Source organism: Rhamphochromis longiceps, linkage group LG1 (assembly GCF_057381845.1).
Source record: "Rhamphochromis longiceps isolate RC_006_pf linkage group LG1, R_longiceps_female_GT1.1, whole genome shotgun sequence".
In the NCBI taxonomy this organism is placed as follows: domain Eukaryota; kingdom Metazoa; phylum Chordata; class Actinopteri; order Cichliformes; family Cichlidae; genus Rhamphochromis; species Rhamphochromis longiceps.
In genome coordinates, this window is record NC_140557.1 from 20,200,792 (window position 1) to 20,213,221 (window position 12,430).

The 12,430-nt window shown below is 42.9% G+C and overlaps 1 protein-coding gene across 4 annotated transcripts in view; it reads left to right on the forward strand.

The window, feature by feature from the left end:
* zfhx3b (zinc finger homeobox 3b) overlaps positions 1–12,430 on the forward strand; it is a 137,760-nt gene that overhangs the window by 26,489 nt on the left and 98,841 nt on the right. The window contains exon 1 of one of the 4 annotated variants that reach the window (XM_085402001.1): positions 6–347. The exons of the other annotated variants lie outside the window; for them this stretch is intronic. The gene's annotated coding sequence lies outside the window, so the exon portion shown is untranslated. Of the gene's footprint in view, positions 1–5; positions 348–12,430 lie in introns of those variants that run through there. 4 annotated transcript variants of the gene reach the window in all.

Sequence of the window (12,430 nt, forward strand, 5' to 3'; positions counted from 1 at the left end):
TATCTTGTTCACAGTTACAAGAATCCTGCTTGCTGAGGCTCTGGGTTTCAAGTTTCTAATATGTATATAAAGTTTCACTGCACAATGGATCTTTTGTCTAGAGCAAACTGAACACTCCCCCTCTTTCTTTTCCTCCCTTCTCTTGTAAAAAAAAAAAATGCATTCATGTGCTTGTGGGGCTGCGAGGACTCAGGTTTCTGCTATCTTTGTGTGCCATGTCGTCACTCGCCCCCGCGAGCTGAAATGTGCATCTTGCACAGACAGGCGCACTGCCAGGGCTGCTTCCAGCCATGGATTAGGGAGAATCCAGGAAACAACGAAGTCCTGACAAAACAGCAGCATGACAGGTAACTGAAGTTACACTGGGGAGAGAGGAGACAGACGATAATTACAGAGCTTTTTGTTTTCTGGGCACTCTTAGCTGGCTACTTAAGTGCCTGATCTGAAATCTGTGCCTTGTAATTACAGTAGTGGGCCCCATTAGGGCAGAGGTCTTGGTAGGGATTATTCTCCTTCTCTTCTTTCCTCTCTGTGTGTATATGTGTGTATGCATGTGTGTGTGAGAGAGAGAAAGACCTCCCCATCTCCTAATGCGTCATGTTCAAACCACAGCAGCCAGGGCAGAAGGAGGAGCAGGAATTAGCCTTCCCCTTGTCTGACTGTCCTGGGTGCACAACCACATTCACACTTGCTGCTTGATCCCAGAGCCGCTGAGACTGTATCATGACCTGTACTTAGTGTTACCGCCTTTCCTTCTACCTCCTCTCTCTCCCTTCTCTCCACCTTCATAATACCTTTACTCCTCATGCTGACGCTAAGAGATTTGTGTTGATTATGACAGGGTTGTCACAGTGAAGACTGTGCAGGGTGGCGTGTGTCATGTCGAGTTGACAGGGACTTTTGGCATCGCATCTGCGGAGATGGGTTGTGGCTCTAGGTGAAGCTGGCCTAAACACCACAGGAACTGTGTCACTAGGTTGATGGAAGAATGCCAGGAGATTTTCTTGTCAAGTTCAGAGGATAAGCCAAGCACTGTCTTGCCAATACGTTGGCATGTGAATTTACTACTGTATCACTAAACAGAATAAGAAGACGGATATATGTGGGGAAGATAGGACTAGTAGACAGGGTAACCACGGAAAGAAATCATAAAATGCATCCAACATCTAGGCACAAAAATAGAGATCTAGCAGTCAGCCATAGATAGATCCTGCCTCTTTAAGCTGCTAGCCCTCCTAATAGTTTCTTAAGCACTGGCTTTAGTGCATGTTAAACCAGGATTACCCAATCAATTATGGGCAGTACAAACAAGGATTACTTAAAACAGTACATTTTTCACATTGAGAGGCTAAAAGCAGGGTAAATGGAAGAAAGAGCACTCAGAATGGGGTCAGGGGGACCCCAGAAATGGGCACCACATGGAGATAATTCCTCACTTTTAGTTGATAGTTTAAGAGATCATTGTAGATGAGCGCCTTAATTTTTTCAGACATTTTTTCTCCTAGTCAGGTAAACTTGGGCTTCCATTTCTTCATTTCATGAACTTCGAACCGAAGTAAGATCATTGTCTTTATTTTCCACTATGTGCTTGATGTCTTTCTGACACTGCCCAGCCATGCTGGCTAAGTGAAGAATAAGAGAATTTCAGAGGGCGTGGAGAACTGTGAGAGTTGATCAAGCTTCAAACTAACATACTCGCCCTTTCTCTGAACTCGGCCTATGTTTACATTTTAATCACAATCAACAGCTGTAACCTCCTTCACAATACCCAGCAAGTAAGGACATATATAGTTGCCAAACCAGATCCCTGCACTCATGTGTGTCTATGTTTACACATCTGATTCGCTCCTGCTGAACCAGCACACACCCTTTAGATACAGAAAATGCATGACCTTAGAAGCGGCATTTTAGAGCAGTAGTTTGCATATGATTGGTTTACTAGCTGCCTGCCATCTGAGTCAGTGCTATTTTCGTGGAGTCCTGAGACAGCAGTAAATATGTGTCATTTGAAGGATATGGAAAGGCTATGAATTGGGTTATGTGTCATCATAACCTCCACGTGTGTTTGTCCATCTTTAGACAGCAGCAGTCCAAGATGTGGAGATTTCTGCGAGATTTTACACAGCCTGAACTTCCTGACCTTCTCTCTCTCTCTCTCTCTCTCTCTCTCTCTCTCTCTTTCTCTCTCCCAACATGTGCATGCCCCCCCCCCCACACACACACAAACACACACACACTTATATCTCTCATTCAGTTTTCCCCATGTTGTCAGTCAGTGCTGAGTGACTGGTGACTAACAGTCCTCTCCTGTGTAAAAGGTCAGCAGGCAACTTGGAAAAAAAGAAGAAAAAGAAAAAGAAAAAACAGACTCAGCTGTCTTTTTGGAAAGCAACTGTTCCCACAGTATTCAGCGTGTCAGTCAGTCAGCAATTTCTAATCAGAATATGTGTTTAATGGTGGAGACGGATGTTAAAACATCAGGGTCTAGAGAGTGTTTTTGTCAAAGGAAGCACAAGGCTGGTAGTGACTGGAGCTTTTCAGAACAAATCGCTTTGTGGCCACAGATAAACTGGAAGAGCAAGGTTGCTTCTGGCATTACTGCCCGTATGCAAAGCTGTTGTTTAAAAGAATATTTCTTTCTCAATCTGAGCCTGTGTTCATATTTACGTTGAAGTCGGTCGTAAGTATTAGATCACTGCTGAGCATGTGTTTGTTAAGTGTGGCGCAGCTAAGTGGCAGTTGTTTAGACATGCGAAGCAAACCTCACCAAGTAAATTAATTCAAACAAAAGTCAAAGGCAAAGCTCTCCTTTCAAAAAGTGACTGTCCCCATTTTGAAATGAATCTTACTTAATTAAGAAGCAATGAGAGTCCACAGATAGCATTCGTTAATTAGCTTAAGCTGGCTGCTGTAACCAGATCCACTGCATTAATGACAACACAGCCCCTGTGAAAAGCATCATTGTTCTCAAGATAATTGTCCTTTTAGTTAACGCGGCCCAGGAAGGGCTCTCCTTGTTAGAGGAGCTGGCTGGGACCAAGGACAGCCGGAGGCAGGGAGGGGACCAGGACTGGCCCGGTGCCCGTTGTGACAAGCCCACTTGTGCCCTCTGCTGAAATCCCCTTGGTATGCAGTGGAATTAGCTGTCCCCAGGGTGTGGCACCAGGGGGTTGGTCATTAATTATATGCCCTGAATCTTAACGAATGAGAGGCAATCAATAAAATAAAACAGATGTATGCAAATAGGATGCTGATTATACTGCCTAATGAGATGTCATGTTGTTGGCAGGAAAGAGCAGAGGGGGGAAAGGAAAGAAGGAATGAGATGGAGATAAGAAATGAGTCCAAATACCCGTCTCATGTTAAAAACATGTATGTGTTTAGACACAAACTTTTTACATTCTTTTATTACATTTTTATTCTAGCGCATTTGATGAATAGTGGTGTTTGACCGTGAACCAGCTTCTTGTTAAGCTGTGTTTCAAATGTGACTGTAGTTTTATATTTCTTTATGAGAAATGGCACACAGCCTGGCAATGGTGTGAGACTTAAGGGTTAGGGTGACTGGAACTTGAGAAAGTTCCAGTCAGCTCTGGTGGAGGTGTAGGGATGTTAGTGGCACCACTGTTGATATGGCTGATAAGGCCTATAAGGCAAAGGAGGAGAGGTTAGTTCACCTGCTTGGAACTTTGCCTTTGCACTGAGATCTCCATTGTATCAAGCCAGCTGGAGCTGTTGGAAACTCTATACCTGCCTTTAAGCAAAGAGGGAGGGCAGCCAAGAATTAACTGCTGCCTCATCCTGGCAGGAGCCAAGGATGCTGTCTGTCTCCATTCATGGCAAGCGTGAGAGGCCAAAGAGGGAAGAACAGAGAGAGAGCAGTGCTGGCAATGTTTGTCACAAGACACTGAAAGAAAGTAAGATTAGCAGTATTAAGGAAAATGCATTCTGACTAGTCACCATACAGTGTATGAGGAGGTTTTTTTGTCAGTGCAATAGGAGTACGATATAAAAAGGCATGTCTGCATTTTTAAAAAAAGGATACAGCTCATGTCGGTGAGCCGTGTCAATTTCATAGCCTAGCTCTGTCTCTGTTTAGGCTGGACTCTGGTAAAGCACATTTTATTCTCTACTAGAGGCATCCTGAAATGACCAGGTATTTGTTGGTGTGACGTGAAGTGCCACCTATAGACAAAGAAGATCCAGATTTGTTACCAAATGGATATTAACTGACAGCTGACTTAACTGCATGAGCACGCAGTAAAATAATTACAACCGAACGATTGCAGTTGCTGTCTATTGAGAGCTTATACATTTGTCATGGTTTTATACCAGAGTGCTTAACTATATATGTGGACTTTCATTATTCTCTGCACCAGACTTCCACTTCTCCTTCAGGACAGTGAAATCCAAGATCTAGGCACTTCAGGAGGTCCAGGACAGTCCAAGGAGAGGCCAGGGAACAGGTGGTGACCCTCCACAGCCTGGGAGTATATTATTGACCAGGGTCTAGCGGCCAGATTGATTACTTTTATTGTATTGCCATGAACCTCAGTGGCCAGAGACCTCTGGTTGACCCCGACTCGGACAGACCATCGCAGTGACCCTCACCTTAGCTAAAGAGTTATGTGGCTTTGACCTGCTCCCTAATGGGGAGGTCTTGACCCGTTCAACCACTGGCCTGAGTACAGACCTAAAGTGGGCTCCTGACTCCTCCCCACCAGTGTCAGCCTAGGTAATTTAGAGGCTGGGGGTGGGCAAGAGTCTTGTGGAGGCCACCTTGTTTTTGGACCAATTGGGTTCTGACTTTAGACCTTCCTGTGACCCGTCCCTGTTCATTGTGTCAGCAAGCTGAGCAGAGCAAGGCGAGATGTTAATTAATCTTCACCAAATTACACCAAAATGGTGGAAAATCAATATATCTCTATTGGTTGTCCTCACTTCTAGCAAATAGCTCAGATAAGTGGCAACCATGTTGTTCATGGTGAAGAAGATCGACTGATACATGAAGTTATACCGTTACAGTGCAAGTGGTAGCAGTTTCTTACTGATGTCAACGAAGGTAAAAAGAAAGCAATGCATTTTTGATTGTAGGCATGAGACACTTTCCTGTAGTGAGTGAAACTTCTGAGCTGTTTGTGTGGCGCAGCCCTTTTCTGGGATGCTACATTGACTAACCTCGAGACAACAGGCAACACAGGGGAAACCGTTTGTACTGGTGGAGGATGTTTCCCTTACCATCACTTCCCACTTCCATTTAGCTGACAGACAGAATATCTGTCGGGCAGGTTTTTCCTGTGCTCTACATATACTTTTTTTTTAGTTGTGAGCTTCTCATCAGAAATAAACAACCGTACACTAAACAAGCTGGGTAAACATTTGACTCTGTTATGCCCCCCCCCCCCCCCCCCCCCCCCCCCCCCGTCTCGCTGCTTTTGTTTAATTGAAAGTTTCTCATGATTTCCATCAAAAGACACCTGCTGCCAAAAGCATGCTTAAATGTTTGAATATGCCAGTCTTATTTTTAACAGTGTATGATGTACCACTTCTAAGCTGCTCTACCTATGAACAGCAAAAACAGCTTCCCACTTTACGATGCAGATTTGTTTTCATTGTCATCTTCACCCTCTCGGTTTTCAGTAAGTTTGCAGCACGGCTGTTGAGTGAAGAGAAGATGATCTGCTTTCTGCTTGAACAGGATACTGTAGTTCTTTTTTAGAGCAGGATGTGAAGGGCACTTTTCTTTGAAGCAAGTGTCATCTCGCAACTGAGCTCAAATCCATATGTTGGATTATTTGCTGTTTTTATCTGAACATTCACGAAAGTGGATAATGCAAACTATACTCAACTTTTACTAATTTTATTCCCATACCAAGTTTAGGCCTGTTTTGGGTTTGCCTCCGTTTTATCTATTCAAAGTAACTGCAGTTTAAAATGCAACCTTGAAGTAGAGAAAGTGATTCTTTGGCGAGGTGCTCTTCGAGAATGTAAATGTTAAAGAAGAGACTATAAACAGCAAAGTGTAGAAACAAGGTGGCAAGTTGAATGGGAGCTGTTTCTACCCAATAACGGGAATGTATGACCTCACCTACACAACTACAGGGGTTGGCTAATTACTGATAATCACAAGGTGATAGGCAAGACAAACAGATGTTCCCTGAACTACTTCCTTTTCTTTACTGCGCAGCACTTGAACACACGCTAACCGTTTCTATTTGTTATACAAAAATACTTCTTAAGCAATCAATTAAACAAGCATGCTGACAACATTAAGCAGCTTTCTGCATGACCCTGTTCAGCGTTTTTGATGCTTCTGCAAAAAGGACCATGTGCTCCATCACCCACCCTCCTCTTACTTTGTCCCAATTAACACTCAGCCCCCATTACATTGATTGCTAGAGGTGTATTATTGGCTAGGTGGACCATGAGCGCATTGATCCCATTGACCCACCATGCAAGCCATGAGAAAATGTTGAGCTGCAGATTTCTTACAGTCAACAGCGGGCTAAAAAACATTGCCGGTGGACATGAAGCTGTGATATAGTATGCATGTATACATTGTTTGGCTGTGTGTACTTTTATATGTGTGCCTGTTTGCCATGGGTGTGGTTGTGTTGTTTCAAGTTTCAGCTCATGGACTTTCATGTGGTGTTAAGGACCTACTAGGCACACGCCACACCTAACGCATATTCTTTGGGGACCTATGCTGCAGAAGTGTCGCAACCCCCCCCCCATCCCCCATCTCCTAACTCCGATCTTTGCTAACCCCGTGACATGCATGAACACGTACACAAACACACACACGCAAACACACACTCACAGTCAAAGGGCAAACCACTGCCCCACCTCCATAGTGTGCACCTGGCATCTGTGAGTCCACTCCAATTACTTCTCCACAATTACAGGTTATGAACCAATTAGGTGCCCTCTCGTTTTACACAGCCTCTATCACTCTCCTTCCCCAAATATGGGGGCATCTGCTAGACATGGGGCAGATGATCCTACCATAAGGAACATTGTTGGGACATTTGTTTTTTAGTAGGTTTGAAGGGATATTCTATGCCGATTTGGAAAAGGAAAAGAACACACAGAATGAGAGTAGTAACATAAACTACAAATAGTAGAAAACAAATTTATAGGGGTTTTTTTCGTCCAAGCTTTAGAGACAAAGGTGCTCGCCATCATTACACTAAACCAATCTGAACATAGCTTGTTTACATACTTTTTTGTGTTCCTTTTTTTTTAATGAAGAGATAACGGAGTCATGTAAATATCTTATCCAGAGCAGATGTCTAGAGGCACTTTCAACAGCAAACTCCAACATGCATGTATGTTGTAAGAAACACATACCAGGGACAGTTAAAGCTGTCAACTTGTAATTTGTAGTGGCACTCAACTTGAACTTTCAGGGTGAGCCAGTTGGCCCTGCTCTAATTCTTGCCTCCATGCGAACGTGTTTTTCTTTCTGTGTCTGTGTGAAAGGAGGGAAGCACAAATGTGGGTAAGCAAGTTGGCTCATGCACCCATGAATGAGTTGATCTTTTGTTGTCGCCTTATGTCTTAGGTGTAATGTTGTTGTCTTTTTGTCTTATACTTTTATGGCTTCTTTCTCTTTCTCTCCCTGCATATATTAATAGTGTGTATGTGTCAAATATATGCTTGTATATGTGTATTGTGTATAACTGTCTGTTTGTGTTGTTCTAATTGTCACTGGCATGTGTAAGCACACTCAGCTATGTCCACCACGCTGGTGTAACGCTGTGGTGAAACTCGCTTCGCTACTGAGAGAATCCATTCACAACATTGCAGCGTATCTGTCTGCTATTTAGTCTAACATACATGCATTTGACCTTTACACATGAGTGCTTGTGAGTAAAATATTCTCTCATCACATGGAGGATTGAATGGAGTCAGCTAAGCACCCAGCGTTAAGATTCAAAGTGCTTTGAATGTGATCGCTCAGCTTTCTGTTTCCCTTAGTATTCTGATAGCACTCTTCCTAACGCTAGACCTTGTTTATCTTGTTTGCTGGCATGCACTTTCAATGTCAAAACAATGACATCATTAATTAAATGTGTATTAAATGTCCCATTCTCAAGGCAGTGTGGAATCTGCCGCCACTGACTGAGGTTTACTTTCCTATGAAAAAACAAATAATCTTAGGGGTTTTTATTCCTTTCTTCCTTCCTACATATATGTTTAGCCTTATTAGCCTTATGTGGGAGACAACTCTGGTCCTTTTTCACTCGTTCCCCAAACTCTTGATGTAAACTTTGATGTAATGTACCTCTTATTTGTATTTGTATGCATGTTCGCATGGGTGCATGGGTGCACCAGGGCAAAGTAAACAATGTAACCAAATGAAGTTTTCACTTAAAATTTCACTTCAAATAGCAACACCAATCAGAAGCCACTTGTAAGACCCATTTTTTCCTACCCCATATATACTCAACAGTCTTTGTCCCCTTTGCATGCACTCCCTCCAACATGCTGAATTAATAAATGTTATGTGTCATAAACCAGTGTTATTGCTGCTGTTCACATACCTCTTTTTTTTTCTTCGTCAGGCATCTTTCTTTAGCTTGAGCCCCTCGATTTTGAAGATAATTAATTGTTAATGGAAATACTTGTTAAACTGGGTAGTTATGTAGTCCCCTCATTCTTTGCTCTGTCCATTTGTTTTTCCTTTTTTTTTGTAGTCATCTTTTTGCACCACCTCAACACTTCATTGTGACTTATGGAAAATAAGAGCAGGATGTATCATCTATAAAAGCCCACAACAAAATCTCTAACAGATTTTTCCCCCCCCCCACACTCATTAGCCCCTTTTGTCACTTTGCACACCATTTTCATTTCTTTTTAAGCGCCCTGCCTCCATGTGGTGTGTGTGTGTGTTTGGAGTTATCCCATACATCTAAAGCTTGGTGGAGAATATTTAATATTCAAGTATAAATCTCTAGGGTACACGGGTGGAGTGGCGGAAAACTGGAGCTTTGGCTTCTTCAATATGCTTATGCATGCATGCATCGCAGTTGATGCAGACCTACAAATCTTCATGCACTGAAGATGTGTGCCTGTCCTCTGAGGAATGTGTGGGTTCTCTTACAGTCTTTGACCTTCAGCCTCTGCGATCACGTGACAAAAATTCCACTCAAACACACACACGCACACATAAGGGTACATACAGTATGCTTGCTGGCGCTCAGCTACTTTTTTATCTCCTTGCTCAGAAATAGATCCTAACCACTTAAAACCTGTAATAATACCCACAAGCCCACAGATAAGAAAGCCAAAAGATAAATGACAGCAATCAATGTCCATTTAAATTGTCACTTTTTTAAAAAACTATTGATGCCTTTAAAAAAGAAAAAAAAGGATTCTTAACCATGAATACATGAATATATGTAATATGGGTGCTACAGGGTTTCTTGACATTAGCATTACTTAGTTGGGCTACACTGTGCTCAGCAAGCTGCCCAGCTGGGGCCCAGATGTGGCAGCCATGTCATGCAGAGCTGTGAGGCAGAAGATAAGAGGCCGATGGTAGGCCTGCTTCTTGGTCTCTGGTCTGTTCTACAGCAGTTCAACTAGATGTTGCGGTCGGTGCGATCTGAACTTTGACAGCCCATGTCATGCTTAATGCCTCACTTCCCAAATACAGCTCAGTGAGCCTGATTTATATCTACCAGGTGCTACAGTGTGCAAGCAACTCTGAGATGAGAGGAGGCATGTGGCCATTTCATTAGGAAAGATGAACAAGGGCTGCAGTGTATATGCGGGGATGAGGGGCAAGGGGCTGGTCTTTCTCAAATATAGCTCCACAGCACTGTAGCTGTCACAACACTCAGACCAGGCCAGGCGAGGACAGGAAGAAGAGGAACTTATTAACACACTCCACATTTCTTAAAATATCACTCCAGTTTTTGCTTCTCCCTCTCCCTCTCATTTGTCTGTTTCCTCTGTCTCTTCCCTGTCCCCACGGGGGTAGGATATTTTAATGTCCTGTTACCACTGAGCATCTGCAACCTCAGCACCAAGTGAATGGACACTTGTGCAGTAGATAGCAGCATGCCAGGTTTTGGTTCAAGCACTGTTCTATCACAGTTCAGATCATTTGTTAATTTTATTTCAGTAAGCTTTGTCTTTACTCCTTCTTCATCTTCGTAGCTTCAAACAGAGGGTTAATTTTACCACCCAATCCTTGCGTCTTTGGGTGACACACACATACAGCTTCTTGCTATTCCAATGGCAGTAGCTTTCCCTCATGTCAGATAAGTCTCCCAACATACACTGGGTTCAGATTTAGTGCATATGAGCACTTATTACTATTGCAGAAGGAATTGTTGTCTTTTAGTCACATTTTGCCTGTTTATTTCCTGACAAACTGAAGTGTTTCTCTTCACACAAGGGCCCTCTGAACACTGTGGTCGGCTCCGTCAGTGCTCAGCGTTGCTACAGAAATGCTGTTTGATGTTCCCTGCACACTACAGAGTCAAGTGCTGAGGTGTCTTTCGGCATTGCCCTCCAGGCCACCTTGTTATACACTTAACAAGTTGTTTTTCTTTTGTTTTTTTCCCTTCCCTTTTCCTCTGTTGACAGTTCCTCATCACAGCTTTACTCAGAAGAAATGCACATCACCATGCAAGGTTTACCTTGGAAGTTGTCCTTGTAAACTGTAGGGCAAGCTCTGCTCTTCTTTTAACATTATGATTACATCTAGATCTGATTAATGAGTGTTTTGTTTGTAAACTGGCAGTGTAAAGATTAGACATCTCATCAGCATGGAAACCCTGCTCAGTGGGTTCATCTTCCTTTTATTTGTTTTTTTGGGGGGTTTTGAAATGCTGAAAGATTTTGCTGCTGTATGCAGTGGAATTTAAAATGCACACTGGTGAGTGGATTTTCTTTTGTTGGGAATTCTACTTGTCAGATTCTCCCCCGCTTTGATTGATCCAGGTTAGCCACACAGCCCACTGAAGACGTGACACATGCGGTGACTAAGCATGAGGACTAACGGTGGATCAGTCAGTTTGTTCATTAGAGCATGGTACGTTCTAATCTTGCATTCATAGCGGGCTTGTTATTACGCTCTTTTATTACGCTCTGAAATATAAAAGTCTTTGTTGCTTTGATAATATTGTCTGCTGCATTGAAACATTTCTTGTCCACTTCCCCTTTTAAAACACAGGGCGCATTATTCTTTTAACTTAATCAACCCTCATAATTCAGTAGGGAATGGGGCAATAGAATTCAGTTTTCCCTTGAGGTTTATTGTTTAAAACGCGTGCAGTTCTTTCCCAGGATAAGGGCTTCAGCTAAGCGGAGAGGAATTTGGGCCAGGCCTCATAAAAAAAAAAAAAGAGAAAAAAAAGTATTTGTGTACCAGAAAGATTTTCGCTTTTCCTTTCTAAATCTTTGTCATTAATGACTTTAGCAAATGTGAAGTGGGGAGTGAATGGTTCAGCTGTGCAAGGTCTTCAAAGCAACCCTCTAATTATTTATCCAGGATATCCTACTCTAGAATTAGAGGCCAGGTCGCCATTGGCTTTCATGCCTTTTTTTCTGCAAAGAAATAATTTCCACAGAATGGTTTCACTGGGACACTCTTTAATCCCTGCTTTGTGTGTGTGTGTGTGTGTGTGTGTGTGTGTGTGTGTGTGTGTGTGTGTGTGTGCGTGCGTGCGTGCGTGCGTGCGTGCGTGCGCGTGCGCGTGCGCGTGTGTGCTTACACATGATATGGTATATGCACATACAAGCTTATGCGAATGGGACTGCAGTTCTTCTCAGTATGAGGTGTGTAAAAGAGATAGTAAGTTTCCATTTTCCACACATAACGCTGCATGACTTTCCACGTCTCTGCTCTCACCCCAGACAGCTTTCACCCACATTACTCGGGTTTCCTGGTCATTTGGCCTTCACATGCCTTCTAAAAGGGATCTTATCACCCTGCTCAGGTTTAGATACTTAACCGAACACTGGCCTCTAACTCGCAGGCTTGTGGCACTGGCTCTGTGTTTTACTTCTGGGCCTTTGTGTCATTTAACTCAACTGCTCATAGTCTTGCTCACTGTTTAATGTCCTACCTTAGCCTTAATACTTACCAATATTTTAGCGGAATATTACACATTTGCTGTTTCTCCTCTACATTTTATTTCTTTAAAAAAAGCATCTTTACATCATATATTCATACCTTCTAAATTACCTTAAGTATTTTTGAGCGTGTTGCTTTAAGAATGCTTAGCGAACAGATATTTGTCTAATTCCAGGTGCTGGTGAAGCCTGTGTTTTACCAGGTGCAGGACTGGGTCATTACTAAGGTATTTGTTTTCCAGATTAGACAGAAAGACCCAGCATTATAGACATGTCATACCTGTCCCCGACCTGTCTGTCAGGGCGTGATCCTCGCATAGAGTCTGAGTCCTGTGCTCAC